The 5,005-nt window shown below is 41.4% G+C and overlaps 1 pseudogene; it reads right to left on the bottom strand.

Moving 5' to 3' along the window:
• Nucleotides 1-3,323: 3,323 nt before the first annotated feature.
• Nucleotides 3,324-4,257, bottom strand: LOC107972731 (keratin, type I cytoskeletal 18-like; annotated as a pseudogene).
• Between the last annotated feature and the right edge of the window lie 748 nt (nt 4,258-5,005).

Raw genomic sequence — 5,005 nt, 5'->3', positions numbered from 1 at the left:
GTGATTTTTCCCCCAAATTAGAGTCATAATGTAAAGAAAAAAACTTTAGAATTTTGAACCATCTCCTTGAAATCCTTAGAACTAGGAAATCTTGCTTTTGAAGACTGAGAGTGTGTTAAATTCTTAGTCCTTAGAAATCTGGAAGAAACTTTAGAGATGATCTTACCTAATCCTTTGTTTTAGAAATGATTTAATTGAGACCCAGAGAGGGAGAGTGGACTGATTTAAGGTCAGGAAGTAATTGATGGTAGGATCTTCTCTAGGACCTTGGTCTTTAGAGTCCAGTTTCCAGCACTCTTGCCACCATCACACCTCTGTCTCCAGCAGTGGGTTTGTTTAGTGCAATTGTGAGTAAAGTGCCATGTATTGCATGTACACCTCCTCTTGGAGACAGCAAAAATAGCCACAATCGTCTGTAGCTTTTACCTTCAAGAAATAGAATCTACTTACCCATCCTTTGAATCTTGTGACTTGTTTTGACCATAATATTATGGAAGTGATGCATAATTGTTAGCCTAAGCCTTAAGAAGGTTTGCAGCTTCTTCCCTCACACTCTTAGAACCCTGGGATCAACCCAGGGCCAGCCTGCTGAATCATGAGTCATCATTGTTGCCCTACCAAACACCAACTATGTGACTGAGTCTGTCCTATATCATCCAGCCTCCAGCCAACCTGCCAGCAGAGATTAGTAGAGGCTGCCCAGACCAGAAGAACTGTTCCATCAACCTATAGAATCAAGAGTGAAATAATTGGTTGTTTTAAAGCACTATGTTTTGAGGTGTTGTTTTTTTTTTACATTGCAAAAGCCAACTGATGTATAAGTTTCTTCATTGTGCTGATAACCCACTCCATTAGAGTAAATCATACTTCATGTCTCATGGTTTCTTGAATCAGGAGATGAGGAAATATATTTTTTCCTGCCTTAATTTTTGTTTTATTATTTTCATTTAGATATCTAAGTTTCAAAAGGCAATTTATAGAATAATGTTTTTGGACATGCAAGTCTATGTTCAGTTCCTTGCAAGCCATCTGCTTTGAAAAGAACGGTTGGTAGAGTCCTTTATTTTTACCAACAATCTCCCCTTCTCCTGCCCACATCTCAAGACATTCAACAAAGATCTGTACATATGGATCAAGGTGGGACTAAAAGGGGGAAGGAGAAGAAGGCAGCTTCACTGTGAGTTAGGACACAGCAGTGATTTTTTTTCTTAGTTTGAATCTAGCCTGAGGCTTTCTAAATAAACACTGCAGAAGTATCTCCCCAAGTGGTGCACTGGGGAAAACAAAACAGAATGCATATATTCCTGATCTGGAGCATGGCAGATGAACAGACTGGAAACTCCTACTCCTGTCAAAGGCTTTAGGGATTTATTACTCATAGCTCTTCATTTCCATGGTATCTCTAATTTGATACAAACTGACTCTTTAGAAAAACAAGCTTATAGAAAATGTCCATATTTGGTGGACTAAGTAATAAAGTTCACGAACTTAACATCCGGTGATTCAATCTTGTAATCAAGTTTGATACTTAGTTCAATGAGATTGTACCAAGAACTGAGCCTGGGCTCTGCAGCACAGCAAAACATTAAGCTGGATGATATTTGAGTGTTGCAATTACACTCCTACACTCTTTCCCAGAAAGGAGAGGTGGAGAGGGGGGGCAGGGGATTATTGTCTTTTATACATTTAGTCCCTGTAATCACACTCTGGTTAGTAGAGATGTTTTCTTTTTATCACTTAAATACACTTCAAAGATAAATCAAAAGTCTTTAGACTACAAAGTTTGCAGTGAGCTCTTTCACCTCTTTCTTGGGTTCTGGTTCCACTTATCTCCTCTTTACTTCCATCGAGTTCCTCTAACAAGAAATAAGAAATGAAAAATGATGAGTATGTGAGGTGACAGATATGTTAATTAGCTTGATCTGGTCAGTTCACAACGTATACATCTATCAAAACATCATGTTGTACACTGTCAATATATACTATTTTTATTTGTCAAGTACACCTTAATAAAGCTGGGGGGAGACAAAAAATAATAAGTGTTGTTGCTATATGAAAAAAAGAAAGAAAATAGTCACACTCAATGACACAGAATCTAATTAATGATAATTACTAAAGATCTCTCTTGCCACACTCAAGCTCTAAGAAGAGGCTCAGAAGACAAGAAAAGGAACAAGCATTCACTTTTAGGAACCATCATTTATTCAACGGTTTATTGAGCACACGATCGTGTGCCAGACCAGGCACGATGCAAGATTATGAAGATTCAGAGGTGAACAAAAAAGATCCTTATCTCACTCCTAGGGAATAGTCGGGTTTTCCTTGCATCAAGCTGATTTCCATAGTTCTTCCAGTTACATCTTTAGCTATAGGTCTGTACAAAAAGAAAAGTTGCCTAGTGATATGATTTCTTTACAAATAACAATAATTAATAACAAAAACAATAATAAAATAGCTAACACTTATCTTGTGCTTACTATGTGCCAAAAAGTGTTCTACGCACTTTCATATATTAACTAATTTAATCTTCAACAATCTTTTGAGTTACTATTATTCTTCCTTTTTAAAAAAAAAACAAGGGAACTGAGGCACACAGAGGTTAAGTAATTCACACAGATTCAGACTGTTTGCTACACTATTTTTTTTACACTATTCTTATTAAGACAGAATATGCTAGAGTGTTGTTATTTTTTAATAACAAGGGTTGAAAGAGAATGGGATGTTTTTAATCGTAAGTAAATTAATAAATTTCGATGTCAAAATACCCTGTTCTCTAAGCATTCACTCTAATTGAGATTTAATAATCTAGACTGAATTTTTTCCACTTAATGGAATGCTCATAAAAGCCACATCCAAAGGAAAATAAATTGCAGAGTGTGTTGACTTTTCTTAAAAACTGTGGCTGATTTTCAGTCAGGCTGTCCAAATCTCTTTTCAAGCTTTCAGCCCATAAGCCAGTACATCTGCTTCAATATTGAAGTAGGATGTCAGGCCCCTAATATTCCCAGAAGAAACCAGGGGAATTTGGCCAAATGTTTACTGGGATTTCCTTGTAGGCATCTTCTTCCAAATATATGAAGATCCCCAGTTGTGGGTGTTCTAAAGAGGCTCAGATTCAATGATTTACTCCATTTGCCAGAACATGTACCAGATGAGCCATTATGTCCTGTCTCTTGCATGTGCATGTGTGTACCTGAAGCCAGGTGGGTAAATACTGAAGAATATTTTGCTTAAACTTACTCTGGTCTCCTGTAAGTAACTGCAATCCTCCATCTGATGCCTGGAGCCAAGAGCATTCTGTAGGCAACAACTGCCTACCTGATTTAATAAGCAAACCAGCATACAACAACTTGCTTGCCCTCAAAGACATGTAAGTATGATACCTCCCAAACTCTCCCAAAGATAATCTTTGAAAACAACAATGATGGCTCCATCTGCAGGGCGTAGCGGGCCTCCACCTCCCTCAGGCTGTTCTCCAAGCTGGCCTTCAGATTTCTCGTGGAGTCCAGGTCGATCTCTAAGGACTGGACTCTATGTCTCAGCTCTGTGAGCGTCATCTCAGCAGCTCCAACCTTGGCGGACTGTGTGGTAACCACTCTGGTGCTCTCCTCGATTTGCTGAGACCAGTACTTGTCCAGCTCCTCTCGGTTCTTCCGAGCAAGCTTGTCATATTGGGCCCGGGAGTCTGCCATGATCTTGGCAAGGTCCTGAGATTTGGGGGCATCTACCTCCACGGTCAACCCAGAGCTGGCAATCTGGGTTTGTAGGCCTTTTACTTCCTCTTCGTTGTTCTTCTTCATGAAGAGCAGCTCCTTCTTGAGAGCCTCGATCTCTATCTCCAGCTGCAGCCGAGTGACATTTGTGCCATCAATTATCTTGCAGAGCCCATGGATGTCGCTCTCCACAGACTGGTGCATGGCCAGCTCTGTCTCATACTTAACTCTAAAGTCATCAGCAGCAAGACGGGCATTGTCGATCTGTCAAACGATGTGGCCATTTTCCACAGTATTTGCAAAGATCTGAGCCCTCAGGTCCTCCATGGTCTTGAAGTAATGGCTCCAGTCTCTGACCTGGGGTCCCTTCTTCTCCAGGTGCTCCTGGATTTTGCTCTCCAGCTTCCGATTCTCGGTCTCCAGGCCCCTCACCCTGTCCAGGTAGGAGGCCAGGCGGTCTCTCAGGCTTTGCATGGTCTCCTTCTCGTTCTGGATGCCTCCCATTCCTGCCAGACCCCCGGCCATCCCCGTGGCCAGGCCCCCGGACCCCATGCCACCCCAGAAGCTGGTGAAGTGGGACACGGAGATCCGGGAACCAGAGCCCCCCACGCCTGCATAGACGCTGGCTGCGTGGCTGCCAGGCTGGGTGCTGTAGCTGGGCACCTGGACAGAACCCAGGGACCAGTAGTTGGTGAAGGCGGAGCAAGTGGTGAAGCTCATGCTAGCCAGGGAGGAGAGTGAGAGGACAGGACTCAGGCTTTGCTGATGACTCATTGTTCCCATCTTTATGTTCATGAGTAACCAATGTTTAGCTCCCACTTATAAGTGAGAATATGTGATATTTGTTTTCTGTTCCTGTGTTAATTTGCTGAGGATTATGGCCTTCAGCTGCATCCATGTTACTGCAAAGGACATGATTTCATTCTTTTTCATGGCTGCATAATATTCCATGGTGTATATGTACCACATTTTCTTTATCCAATCCACCACTGATGGGCACCTAGGCTCATTCCATGTCTTTGCTATTGTGAATAGTGCTGCAATGTACATACAAGTACATGGGTCTTTATGGTAGAAAACTTTATTTTCTTTGGGGTATGTACCCAGTAATGGTACTGCTAGGTAAACGGTAGCTGTGTTAAGTTCCTTGGGAAATCTCCAAACTGCTCTCCACAGTAGCTGAACTAATTTACATTCCCAACAGCAGTATAAAATAATTTCCTTTTCTCGGCAACCTCACCAACATCTGCTATTATTGGGCTTTTAATAATAGCAAACAACCTTTAAATAAC

This window comes from Pan troglodytes, chromosome X, assembly GCF_028858775.2.
Source record: "Pan troglodytes isolate AG18354 chromosome X, NHGRI_mPanTro3-v2.0_pri, whole genome shotgun sequence".
In the NCBI taxonomy this organism is placed as follows: Eukaryota; Metazoa; Chordata; class Mammalia; order Primates; family Hominidae; genus Pan; species Pan troglodytes.
Note: the sequence above shows the minus strand (reverse complement) of the source record. Positions and strands in the feature narration are given on the sequence as shown.